Source organism: Rhinopithecus roxellana, chromosome 15 (assembly GCF_007565055.1).
Source record: "Rhinopithecus roxellana isolate Shanxi Qingling chromosome 15, ASM756505v1, whole genome shotgun sequence".
NCBI lineage: Eukaryota > Metazoa > Chordata > Mammalia > Primates > Cercopithecidae > Rhinopithecus > Rhinopithecus roxellana.
In genome coordinates, this window is record NC_044563.1 from 71,850,424 (window position 1) to 71,864,659 (window position 14,236).

Here is a 14,236-nt window from a genome sequence, read left to right on the forward strand (position 1 = left end):
CACGATTACAGGAAAAGCTAGAGAAGACCACCCCATTCTCTTTCTGAGTTAGACTGGCTGTGTTCATCCTTCCCTGACAGTTTGGATTCTCAAGTCCAGTGGAGAACCCCTGAGTGCCAGAGATGAACTTTTTAGAGAAGGTGCAACCTCTCCTTGCCCCTGGGCAGACGACCAGGGCTCCCCCAGCCTCCACTTCCCATTCAAGGTCCCCAACACTGTTCCCCAGAGGCACACAGGTTGAGAGGGGTGGTTATAAGCTGAGCTTCAAGCAGCCCCAGGAGTCTGGGTGCAGGTTCAGGCTGTCACGAGGTGCATATCAAAGCTGGAGTTGAAAAACTGTACTGGGAATAGTGCAATTATCTCGCTTCGCCACATTTCTCAGCCCCGACTGAGGTTTAATTAAAGCCAAGTAAAAACAGAGTCGCCATTTCAGATATCACCCCACTGCATGCTGGTTAAAAAAAAAAAAAAGGAAAAAAAAATCCTTTATCAGGGACTTAAAATTTTTTCTGTGGGTATCTTCCAGCTCAGTTGGATATTATTTCTTCATAGCAGTTCCTTTAAAGGAAAAATATATATATTTAATATATATGTATAAAATGAGTTAATCCCCCATAATCTCCTTGAGTTGTACCTAAAACACAGTTTCTTGCAGGTGACCTTTTCAGAAGAGGCTGTTGCTATGGCAACCGCATTGTTTGATTTAGTCAAGAGAAAAATGCTGCATGGAAATGTATTTAATTTTGCTTAATTTGATGCTGTATTTAACACTTGCGCAGGCTGAAAGGAGAGAAGGGCTGAAAGGCAGGAGCCAGCTCATCGGGGCCATGTTCACTGGCATCCTATTCTGGGTGGCAAAAGGGACCCCCAGATACCACCATAGACTGGGTGCCTGCTGTTGGCCTAGGAGTCGGGGCCAGGACTCCCCTGCATTCCGCTTCTGAGGTGCTCTGTAGGAAGGAGCCTGGCAGGGCCCACCAGATGCCCCTCAGATGCTAGGGCCACAGGGCAGACACTGCAAGTTTAATGGCAAGGTGAGGCAAAGCAGCCACAGCTTCAGACCAGGAGTTCACAGCCAGGGTAAAGCTCTCACTCTGGTGCTGCCATAGCCTCATTTTCCTCATCTGACATGTGAGGCCAGTGAATTAAAATAGTTCTCGAGTCTCCTTTATAGGAGTCTCGAGACTCCAGGTCCAGTCTGATGTTCCCCTGCTATGTGAGTCTCCAGGTCCAGTCTGATGTTCCCTGCTATGTGAGTCTCCAGGTCCAGTCTGATGTTCCCTGCTATGTGAGTCTCCAGGTCCAGTCTGATGTTCCCTGCTAGGTTTTGATCTTCGTGGAAGCAGGCCTGAGTGCAGGGTAGATACTTGGTAAATGACTCAATCATTTGGTCAGACAGAAGTCCCCTCTAGGAGATACCACAGCCCAGTCCTGAGAGGTCCAGGCACAGTCTTGCTCACGGCAGTTCACAGGCCATGACACCTACATGTTGCCACACAGGCATGCCCTCAATCACAAAGGAGATGTGAAAAACAGATGAACCACGGCACTTGACCAAGGTGCCACAGGGGTGACAGGGATGGAGTCTAAGTTCTCCAGTTTCTAATAGTCCTGCCAAGCCAGGCACATGCCCCTGTTGGGGGCAAACATGGCGACCATGAGGAGAGAATAGGTACAGCCAGACCAAGTGGTCTCCCGGCTCAGCCAGGCTGAGAAAACGGACATCCGCCAGCCTCCTGCGCCTCCACCCAGACTTAAGCCGGTAGCATCCACAAACTCTATGTCTGCCTCTGTTCTGAATAAATTCTTCCCACTCATTTGTGTGATGACCTTGGACAAGTTATTTGACCTCTCTGGGCCTCAGTTTCTTCATCTGAAAAATAAGAGCTGGCAAGAGATATCTAAATGCCTTTCTTACTTTGACATTCCCTGTGATCTGATTCTCACCTGCCATTACTGGATGCCAACAGCCAAACACCTCCGGGGTGGGCTGTGTCCACCATCCCGATATTCAGTCACCAATTGTACTAATCCAGCAAGTCGGCCCCTCCCTCGATCTTCAACTGAAGGCACCCATCTCCATCACAAGCCAAGACCCGGCCATCCCAAGGTCCTCGGTCCCAGACTGCTGTGCCCTCCAGGACTGCGCTCATCAAGCTTCCCATTTGCCTGAGCCATCGTCGGGAGTCTGAGGGCCCTAGCTGATGCACTGCTGGGTAGACACTCAGTGCCAGGCCGCCCCCACTGCCTTTGGCCATGCCCTCTGGAGATCCTGGTCTCTCGGACTGCCTCCTTCACTTTCTTGCTTTAAGGGAAACCCAGACTTCTCCACAAGGACTTGTTTCCTCAGAAGCCCTTTCTCTTGGGGACAACTTTGTCTCTTATGTCTCGTATACTTCAGAAGTGGGAGGTGGGTGTGTCTTCCCTGCTTCCCACTACAGTTGTTTTTTTTTGTTTGTTTGTTTGTTTTGACAGGGTCTCACTCTGTGGCCCAAGTGGGCATGCAGTGATGCAATCACAGCTCACTGCAGCCTCCACTTCCTGGGTTCAAGTGATCCTCCCACCTCAGCCTCCTGAGTAGCTGAGACTATAGGCATGGGCCGCCACACCTGGGTAATTTTTTTTTGCATTTTTGTAGAGATGGGGTTTTGCCATGTTGCTCAGGCTGGTCTCAAATTCCTGAGCTCAAGCGATCCTCCTACCTCAGCCTCCCAAAGTGTTGCAATTATAGGCACGAGCAACTGCACCCAACTAGTTTCTTTAAAAAAAAAATTGCATTGATACATAATAGCTGTATATTTGAGGGGTACATGTAAGATTTTGCTATCTATACACAATGTGAAATGATCAAATCAGTGTAAAATTAGGATATCCATCACCTCAAACATTTCTCTTTCCTTCGTTTTGGGAACGCTATAATTCTTCTCTCCTAGCTATTTTGAAATATACAATAATTTATTGTTAACTATAATTTCCCTACTGTACTATCAAACACTAGAACTTATTCCTTCTATCTAACTGTATTTTTATACAAAATATGGAACGCTTCATGAATTTGTGTGTCCTCCTTGTGCAGGGCCATGCTAATCTTCTCAGTGTCACTCCTGTTTTGGTCTGTGTGCTACTGAAGCAAGTAACCCACTGCAGCTTCTAAACCATCTCTCTCTCTTCTTTCAAGAACCCAAGCTCACCTACTTGAAGCACTTGTCATCAGACCTCATGACCTCTCCTACGTATGAAATGCTGTCAGTCAACCAACCTCCTGGACGTTCCCCCTCGTTCATGGATGACCTTAGCACCCGGGTCGCTGACCCCTTCTCTATTATTATTTCCGCCAGCATCATTGGAAACTCCAAAATCCATGAAGATGATCTGTCCGATACTCTGGCCTCTAGCTGGCAGTCCTTCCTAGCTCCAATGAGACTTTTTTTTCTTGTGATTGGCATCCCATGAGCTTTTGCTCCACTCACGTGGCTGTTTCCTAGACTTTGGCACACCACTAACTGAATCACCCATGAAATGTACATTGCCAACTTCCCACTTTCTGACCATTGCCACCCTAGCTTACTCTGACACCCCTACTTACTACTACAGCAATTCTCCAACCCCACTTCATTAAAAACATGTTTTTATGATCCGTTTCCATCACTACGTGCATGTATTCACTTCCCTCTTTGCCCAGCTCTGATTCCACCATCCAACACTTCAACTACTGCCATGCTGACCACCTGGGCTTCTTGCAGCTCTCCTTGCATTGTCTTAGTCTAGCAGAACTCCCGCCCTGGTATCCTACCCACTTATTCAGAGCCTGTACCAGAGCAGCTGAACATTACTAGAGAAAAATGATACAAATTTGCTGACTAAACTCACTTCAAACATGACCACAAATCTCACTCAACTCTGTCAGAAAAACCTACCACATTTCCCTAGAAAATTCAATTTCCCAGTCTCTGGGGACACCTCACACTTCCTTCTCTCCCCAGGTCTCCTACACTTCCTCCCTACCCCATTCTCAGTTGATGACGTTGCAGTATATTTCATAGAGAAAACAGATTTCTGTAAGATGAGAACTACCCCATCTTCCCATCAACAAGCCCTTTATTGTGTCTGTCTCAGAACTAAAATACTCAGGCCATGCCATCCTGCAATTACCATAGAAAAAGAGTCCTGGCTCCCATCCAAGGTCAGTACCTTCACTGGGCTCTGAACCCCTTCTCCCGTGCCATTTCAAGGACTTTTCTCCCTCTTTAACTGGATCACTTCTACTGGCATATAAACATACCTCCATATCATCCTCCTTTAAATAAACTCTCCCTTAACCCTAGTCCCTCCTCCATGTTCCACCTCTTTTGGAGCTCCCCTTCATAGCAAATCTATTCAAAGGAGTCATCTACACTCACTGTCTCTCCTTTCCCATCTTCCATTCTCTCCTCAACCCACCCCAATCAGGCTTTATTACCCACTGCTAGACTGATGACTAATTACCAAGATTACTAAGGACTGTATCTTGCCAAAGTAAATGGTCAATTCTTTGTCCTCATTTTGACTTCCCAGCAGCATTTGGCACAGCAGGTCAATTGCTGATCTCAAAAAACTTTCCCCTCCAGGCCCTGACACTTCGCTCCTCTGGTTTTTCCCGTACTTCGCAAGCACTCCTTCTCAGTCTCCTCTGTTGGCATTTCCTAAAAATACTGGAGCATCTCCTTCACTCTCCCTTTCTGCATCCTCTCTCTCTCCCCTATGTGATCTTTTCCCATTGCTTTAAGGACCTTCTTACACACACAGGTCTCTCACATCCCTGTCTCCAGCTGAACCTCTTTTCGGACACCCAGACGTCTGCATTCAACTGTCTACTCAACACCTCTACTTCAGTGTCTCAAAGGCATCCTGAGCTTGGCATATTCAAAACAGATCTCTTAATTTCTCCCCTCAAATCCTACACCCCCTTCTGCCAAGCCTCCTCCATCTAAGTAAAACTCTCCATTCAAGTGCCAGAAATCTAGAAATCAGTCTTGGTTCCTTCCTTTCCTCAACTACATTCAATCCATCAAGAAGTCCTCAACCACCTGAATCCCACAACTCTGCTCCATCTCCACTGCCATGGCCAAGACTAAGCCAACAAAGCCTCTACCAGCTGCCTTTACTCCCTCAGCAGCCAGAGTGGTCTTTCTAAAGCACACTTAGCTCTCCTCACTCTCCCCCTTACAGTCCTCATGGCTTACCCAAGACAGGTAAGACCCAAATGCCTTTGTGTGGCCTCCTAAGACCCTCTCTGCCTCCCTGACCTCCTTTCTCTTCATCCTCCCTCTTGTCTACTCATTCCCCAGGCACACTGGCTCAGGTCCATCCCAGAGACTTGGTTTTTGCTTTTCCTTCTGCTTGAGATGCTCTCCTTCCCATCTACCCATGGCTGTCACTTTCTCAACCATCAGGTTCAGTACAAATATCCCATTCTCAGAGAGCCTTCCCCAATACCCAGCCCAGGCATTCTCCCGCTGGAGACTGCTTTACCTTCTTCCCAGCATTCGTCAGGACCTAACATTTTCTCATTTCCATGTTTGCTTCCTTGTTTATTCACTCTCCTCCTCCCTACTTAGAATATGAAATCCTTGATGGCAGGGCCCCTTGTCTTGTTTGGCACTATTCCCTGAACCTACAATAAAGCCTTGCACACAGTAGGCATCTAGCATTTGTTGACCGCCTGCCTGGAGGAAGCAATTTATGGCTAGATGTGCTGTCTTACTCATCTCTGCGCCCCAGGACTGGGCCTGCTGCCACACGGGGCTCATAATCAGCACACAATAGATGCACATGGATGTGCAGCCTCCTGGAGTTGGGTGTTATCCTAGCGCCCCTGATCTGACCTTCCACCTACAGCAAGAGTTCCCATTTATTCCAACATTCCTCACAGGCGGTCATGCAGCCTTCCAAGGTCCTAGAATATTTTAGGAGGAAGCTTAGCAACTAAGAGAGTAGACAAAGGCCATGGCCCAGCGTCCTGGCCTGGGCCTGCTCCAGCCCCCAGCCCCACGTCAAGTCCTCCTTGCTGCAGCCGACATGTTCCATCCCCATGTGCTCCTTGTTCATGCATCCTTGCCTGCCTTCTTGGCCCTATGGTTGCTGCACAGTTTGTTCTCTAGTTTATAAAAGGTGAAAAACAAAACAAAAGGCCACGGTTTCATGATTTGCTCTCTGATAAGAGCGGGCAGGGCTCCTCTGCACAGGGATGGCACAGCAGAGGCAATGGATTCATATATAGGGACTCTGTTCTGTGCTCTGCGGAGGGAACACAACCCCTCAGGGAGCTGGGATGTGGGGCTCGACATCTCTTACCCTTCAGGCTCATCACGTCTTTCCCTGAGACCATAAGGTTCTGAAAGTATGTGTGGTGCAGTGGTTAGGAGTGTGGACCCCTGCATCATTCAGGCCTGAGTGACATCCAGGTTATGTGACCATGGGCAAGTTACTCTACAGCTCTGAGACATAAGAGTGGGATAATAATAAGCCTTAGCTCAAAGTATTGGTATAAAAGTAAATGAGAGAATAAATGCAAAGTGCTTAGCACAGCTTTAGACACAGAATACACACTAAGTAATAAATTTGAGGTCCTCCAACTCTAACCTGTGGTTCCACAGCCAGTGTGATGCTACCTTCACTGCTGTTGGCAGGAAGCTACATCTTTGGCCCCAGCCTGACCTCACTCAGAATATCCAAGAAGATTCTTATTCTGCTGGTTCCTACTCACATGACCATCCATGTCCATGTGCCTCGGAAGATAAGCTTCCAAAGGCGGTTAGCATAGCTCAACAATAGTCAAATATGTACGCAAGTCTTTTTCAGTTATGGTAAAAGTAAAACACAAAACAAAACAAAATAAAAACTCTAGAATGTTAGAGCTAAAAGGATCCCCCTGAAGTCATCTAGTCAAATTTTCTCATTTTGCCAGTAAGGAAACTACTCACAAACATGGGGTGTTGCCCAAGGTCACACCATGACAGCTGGGTCTGGAACCCAGGCCTCCTAACTCCTAGGAGGCAAAGTGCCCAGACCTACCCTCACTTCCAACTTCCCTTCACTGTAGAAAAATACCATAGAACTCAAAAGACCACAAGGCATTTTCCACCAAAACGTCTCTCCATCCAGCCCAAAGTTGAGAACCTTTTTCTTGGCACTGCTTTCCTAGCCCCATAGGGAGGTGGGTGGCAGAGGCATCTCCAGGACAGAAGACAAGCCAGAGCCCTTGCACTGACCCACCTCCTCCTGCCTCCCTCCCCCCGCCCCATCCACCTTCTCATCTGCCCATCCTCCTTTTGCATTCTTCCCTTTTCTTGTTTTGCCGCCTGCCTTTTCAGCTGTTTGCTCAGAAGCTGGGCTGTGTATGCTGAGCCTTCATTCATTTTCATATTATCTGGGATATTTTCAGCTGCTCCTCTGGGTTCTTAGGAGAATTTCAAGTGGCGAGAAGCACAGTGGGCTGCAAAGGTAAACACCCATCCCTGAACGCTGAGCCTGCCTGGGGAGCGCGCTCATTCACAGACTGCCTTCCTGACCAGCACAGCCAGTCTCTCCGGGCCTGACGGGCGGCCTCTCACCCTGGACTCCTAGGGAGCTGGGTGGGCTTTTAGGCAGCAGACTGCAAGTTTTCTTCCACCCAAGACTGGTGCAGGAAGCTGGCTGCTTAAGCTCTTGAGTGATAGGCAGTGACAGTAGGGGCTTTGGCTGCCTCCCTTTGCAGGTCGTTCTCCCTGCGCTGCTGCGGCCAGACCTGACAGTAAGTGCTCAACGCTGCTTCTGTCACTGCCTGAAACAAGGTGTGGTTAGGCAGGCGGAGAAGTCAATTCTCTCACTTCTGGAAAACAGCTTGAAAAAGGCACTGATTCATTGCCGCTCCTCTCCTGTTCACACCAGGACCTGCGCTTAAGGCACCAGGAGACTGTGGGAAAAATAAAGAAGGGGAAACCCCACAAAGAAGGAGGCTGTTCCTCTTGGAGGAAGTGGGAGAGCTGTCCCTGTGCCCTCTTTACTCAACACGATCAAAGCGTAAAGAACATCTCTTTAATCCTTACTCCAAGTCCTGGGTAGAACAAGGCCCAAATCCTCCGTGTTACGGAGGGAGAAGGGGAGAGAGGACACGCAAGGAAACAAAGTCAAAGGAACACGGGATACAAAATCAAGATCTGAGCTTGGGCCCCAGTTGTCCCATATTAATCATGTGACCTTAACAAGTCAAACCTTCTGCGTCTCTGTCCTCTCAATGGTAAAACTGGGACAAGAGCATTCATCTCAGGGGTGATGTGAGCATTAAATGAGATGATATGTATGCCTGTGCTTAGCAATTGGTAAAGGGCTTCACAAATGCCATTTATCATGATTCATGGAGAGCCAGACATGCCACCAGTGAATCAAGTACCTAAGGATCCAGGATCAGTCATGCTGAGACAGACTTATGGGAAAACACCTGGAGAGCTTTCCTCGCAACCCCACTGCCCTTCGAAGCCAGGAGCACTGTCATCACCAGCTCTAGTTCCCATTTGAAACACTCTTCCCTCCAAGCCTCCATGCAATTTGTATCAAATGATATAGGAGAGTAGGCATGAGGCCAAGGTTACTGGATATTTGTCAGGTTTAATAAAAGGCACCGAGTGGCTCTGGGCTTGTAGTGTTCTGTGATTTGTCACTGTAGCATTGAGAGGCCTATGGCCCTGCCACTGCAGGCACTGGGCATTCGGAAAACAAGGGCAGATTTTATTAACAGAGCCAAGGGACTCGATGATGCATCTGTCACAGGGGGTGGGCAAAGGCGACTTCCCCATTCGTATGTCTGGCTCATCAATGGCTCCAACTGGAGTCACATCATTTCTGGGTACCACAGGCTGAGCAGAGCCAGGAAAAGCATCTGGGCTATGAGCTGCAGCAAGGCCCAAGGAGGAGCTGCTCCTTATGGACCTTGGGGGATATTTTTTTTTCTTGACAAAGTCATCAATTTGCTGCTCTCCTTCCCTCAACTCTGCTATTTTCGTGACAGGACACACATTGAAGGTCTAGGTAGAACTGAAATCAGTGTCTTCTGGAACACAGGAACTGAGACTCCTCTGAAAACCAAGTGAGCAGAGTGCTCTGAGATACAGTGCCAGCATGGCAAATACTGAATGAACAGTCGAAGATAGGAGTAGGGCTAAGAGCTGATCCAAATGCGCACTCTGCCTTGGGATGCAGGTAGGGAAGGAACCCGGGTGCAAATTATGAGAGAAGGTCTTTCAAGAAAGGAGAGCATGGAACACTGTATTCAGGGAGCATTCAGCAATGGAGATGTCCAGAAAGAGATTATGAGTGTCTTGTCAGATTGACACAGTGTACAAATGGAAATTTTTTAAAAGCAGAGCAAAATGGCCAAGCTGGACTTGCAGCAAAGTTTGAAAACTAACTCAGAGCTCCTTAAATCCTTCCTAAGAAGAAAGGCCAGAATATATACTAGAGTCTGGGTAGAATTCAGTCCCATGGCTGTCCCAGCAGAGAGGACAGGATGGTGGGGCAGGGAGCTGTGAAATCATTCAAACATCTTCCCTCCAAATCCACAGACAGGTTCATCAGCATCCATGAAAGACACAGAAGTCAAGTCACAGGGGTCAGTCCTGCAGAACTGCTTGTGTCACCCCCAAGGCAGCTAAGGTTCAGCATCTTTGGTCCCAGCCAATCAAGAGCCTCTGAGATGCCTGGAAACTCCTCCCATAGGCCTTTCAAGTCAGACAGACCTCCACCTCCTGAATCAGCCCAAGCCTGGTCCAGGAGCCTGAGTCAAGGGAGAAGAGCAGGGTGCTGGTGATGATTTCCAAGTTTCCTCCTGCTATCTTATCCTGGGAAACACGAAATGCAGAGTGCATCAGAGCCTCTCTGGGAAGGTGAGCTGGGGCCTGGGTGCCAATTGTTTAAATTTTCTCCTCAGTGGAATTATAGGCTGAAGAGTCCACACTGGCTTTCCAAACAAAGAGTGGCAAATTGCTAACTACAAAATCAATTTTTTTTTCGAGTGCATTAGCTGTCCCCTCATTATTCTCCACCCCATGAAAGAATTAATGACAGCCTGAGCCACAAGTGAATGAGGGCTTTTTAGCTTGGGAACACACACTGAATGGCGCCAGGCGTGGGACAATTACGGAAGATATTCAATAGGGGGAAAGGCTGACAAATGCCACATGAAAGCTGAAATTCAAACCTCCAAAGCTTCAGCCCCAAGTCTGGGCCCTTGAGATGACACACAGAGGCAGGATCAGCAGTGCAGGACACCATGTCATGGCAGGACCTGCAGTCTCCCAAAAGAGCCATTCACCCACCTGCAGAGGGAAGACGACACCTGGAGTCCAGGAGAAAGGAATGCCAATGCCAGTCATTCAGTTTGCAGGATTCCTCCCGGGGAGAGAGGGCTGGTGGTAGTTGCAATCTTATTTGTGAGGTTGTGCTAAACTCACAGGAACTGGTAAATCCAGGAACACTGAGTTATTCAAATACTCACCAAGAGTTCTTAAAACCTGAGGGGGGAGTGGCTCTGATAGATGGATTCCTTAAGATAGCCAGAAAGATCATTGAATGGAAAAAGGAATGAGCAGAGGCAATGGTGGAATATTCAGAAACTGGATATTCTCATCTTCATTTCTTGTCTTATTCACTGTTGTATCTCCAGTGCCCACAACAATGCCTGGCACATATGAAGCACTCAATAAATATTTGTTAAATGAATGCATGCATAAAACCCAACCTCCAGGAAACTCCTTGCTATTGTGCCCCAAGCCAGTCCTTGTGAGAACTCCCCAAAAGTCCAAGGACAGCCGCCCCCCCACCCCATGAAGATGTACCAAATGTCCTATATCTAAATGTCCCAGCATCCTTTTGGATGAATGCTACCAAGTGCACTTGAAGAGACCTGGACCACCCTCACCCCATTCTATTGAAGATAGAAGTAAGTTTCTTGTTTCATTTCCAGACTCACTCTCAGCCTCGCCCTGGACAGTGGGCACCATCTCCATCCATCAACCAAAAGCACACAAAGAAGAAACAGCTGAGGGTCCAAGAGGACGTCAGTCTGGGAGACTTGGTCTTGCCTCTGCCAGTGTCAGCAGTCAGGCTGGATTCCTCAGCCCTGGCATTAATTGTAGCCCATGTGCTATGATTACAAAATGGAATTAAATGACACGCCAAATTAAAGAGTTATTTTTTCTAATATATATTTTGCATAGGATGTGTTTATAACAGCATTAATTATTTACACCGCCATAGAGAGAAAGCATAAATATAAAGAGAGAGATCAGATGGTTCCTGTAGGAGAAATAAAATGAGCATTTCCATCAGGATGATGAATACCTGCAGTCTCACTTTGGGGCTGGGCCTGGGGGGAGGTGGAGAGGGGGACATCTTGAGAACAAATCTGACAAGCGTTATCGAGGTTTTTGAGGAAGGAATATGTTAAAAATGAAAGTGAGTATAGAAAGTTTAAATATTTAATACCTGCATTAATTCTAATTCACACTTTCTTTATTTTTCAGATTAAAAATTTACAAGAATTCCCATCTCTTTCATCCTTCTTCCTCCCATGAGATACTTTGTGGTCACTGTTCCAGGGACCACCTTTGGCAGTATCTAGGTAAAAAGGGGCATGAGAACAGCAGCCCCCCTGCCCTCCACCCCCCGCCCCCGGGCACCCTCCCGCCATGGGCATCTCTCCCAACTCCCCTACAAGAAGCCATTGCTGTTGGCCTGCTGGCGCCAGAATGACTAATGGGACCAAAGCCATTTCCTGGCCTCCTCAGCCCTCACCCCAGAAAGGGTCATGGAATTCTCAGAGATGATGCAGCCAATTTGTGGGTTTAAAGTGCTTGTCGAAGCCCAGACCTCACAGGGACAGGCAGAACACCACCACTGAACTGATGTCTCCTTGAAACAAGAGACTTCTGTCACACACAGCCCCAGGCCCCCCTGCCCTTCAGAAGCTTTTATTCTAAGGCCAACCAGACCAGCTTTATATGCTTTCAATAATATCACTGAAAGCCAGCACTGATTGACTTAGAAGCAAGGGAGAACTAACTTCCCGAATCTCCAACACCAGCTCCCAGCTTCGTCACTGCCCCAACCCCAGTATTAAGCAGGTGAGCACACTGCCCTCCTACTAAGAACAGCTTATATGTCTGAATTCCCTTACAAAGCACTTTCCCACTCCACGTTTGACCCCAGAGTCCTGTGAAGTGGTCAAGGAGCTGTTATCAGCCTTCCTTTTATACAGGAGAACACCCAGATCATGTGACAGACCTAAGGTCTCCCCATTTAATTACAACGTTTCCACTGTTATAATGCAACTTCTACAGCACGTGGTTCCCAAAATACTGCATGCGAGAGCAGGAGAGGAGAAGGGAACATTGGGCTAAGAGATGCTTTTAACCCCACTCCCTGGTTTCCGGGTGGCCTGTCTACGTGGGGGGCTGACGTTTTCTGAGATGAGAGCAGGGAGGGGCAGGTGGGCCAAAGGACCGCATCTGCTCCCAGGAGGGCCCGCGGTGTCCTTGCTCCTGTTTTCCCTCTGAGATTCTCAGTGACCTCAGGCCAGAGACCCTCAGCAGAGAGTTACTGGTAAAGTTTTCTCAAAGCCCCAACATTTCTGTGACCCCCTGAGTTTTAAGTTGTCAGATACTGTGGCATTTCCCCCCTTCTTCTCAGACCCTGCCATCCTCCCATCACTTGCCACAAATTCCTGTACAAAACACCTTCCTAAATAGTGTTGATGAGCACCTTGTTCTCATCAGGCCTCTGATCGAAGACAATTTCCTGACTCCAGTCCTACTCTTCCTCACAGATCTACCAATCCAAAAAGAGCATGTAAATCAGCAGAGAAAACACACACACACACATGCACACACACATGCGCACACATGCATAACACGTGCACATACACATGTGCATACACACACACACAGGCTTCCTGCATCAGAAAGCTGAGCAGGAAATCTCGCCTGTGGTAGAAATCTGAGCTGTCAGTCTGGCGCTAGGAGATGTTTGGGGTTGTTTGTTGTTTTTACTTACAGGTACCTGCTGGAGCCAGGCCATCCCTTTAAATGAGAAGAGCAGAGCTAGAAAGCGCCCCAACTTAAGGCCTGGAGAGCAGAATCCCTCTACGCAGTAGCTTCTTCCTCTCCCTCACATAATTCCACAGTCTCTTACTGAAAAGGCAAGGAAAGAGATGGCCCAGCCAGGCAGGGGGAAACCTGACTGAGCTCAGGAGGAGCAGCTGCAATAATAGCTCCTCTCCTACAAGCCTCCAGGACAAGCACATCCTTCCTGACCCTTCCATTCACTCCAGATACGAGCACTATCCCAGGACAGGACTTAGATAGAGCCATGTGAGTACAGGAACACACACGAGCACAGGGGGAGGAGTTTGGTAGAACTGTTGTTCCAGCTTGACCAAACATCTACCTATGCTTCCCAACCTCACAGGTTGTGACATTTTCAAATGATGGAGGGAGGAAAGGAGACAGCAGAAGAGAAGGCGAGTTAGCCAAATGGAGATACCGATCAGGGTCCATGCTTTGGCTGGTGACGGAAACAGACGTGGTGAGAGCAATCAGCAGGGACAAAACCCCTCCCTCCCATGGCCTCTAAACAGCCTCTGTCTCACCCACAGAAAAATCAAAAGGGAGATACAGTGTTCGCCGAAGACACATTCCTAAGGCCCTAGCACAATGTGGAGCACGACAGGCCCGCTTGTTCTTTCTCCTCATTTTCCCCTGTTCTTTCCTCATTTGCTTGTGCTAAATAAAATGACTTTAGAACCTGGGTGGGAAGTAGGGAGGAAGCCGTGAGTCCTGTCCTGATCTCCAGGCCTCGCATGTGAATTGGTTTTGCTGCTGTAAGGAAAGGGCTCAAGGACAGCAGCTCAGCATCCTGTGGCTGTACACACTGAGTGAGAGGGACATGATGGCAGGGCCTATCGAGGGTCTGCGTGGCCAGGAACCAGGAGGTAAGGAGAAAATGTTCTCCCTTCTTACTGGGAGGAGTTCTTTGCAAACTGAAATGAGACTGTCTTAGTGCAGAAGCCTACTTTTATTTATCTAAAGCTATTTTCACAAGAATTAATACCCGCTTCCTGCCTCCACACATCCATAACCCCGCCCCTTCAAAAAAGCAGGGCTGTCTTCCAGCCTCTGTCTCTCAGGCATTTTACTAGTGGGGAGGATGAATGGTTCAAGAGTCA

General features: G+C 48.1%; 1 protein-coding gene and 1 non-coding gene across 3 annotated transcripts in view; both read right to left on the reverse strand.

The window, feature by feature from the left end:
* PKNOX2 (PBX/knotted 1 homeobox 2) overlaps nt 1–14,236 on the reverse strand; it is a 268,739-nt gene that overhangs the window by 154,355 nt on the left and 100,148 nt on the right. The window lies entirely within an intron of this gene.
* On the reverse strand, nt 3,032–3,133 carry LOC115893717. The gene has a single exon (XR_004053778.1). It is a non-coding gene; the product is annotated as a U6 spliceosomal RNA (small nuclear RNA).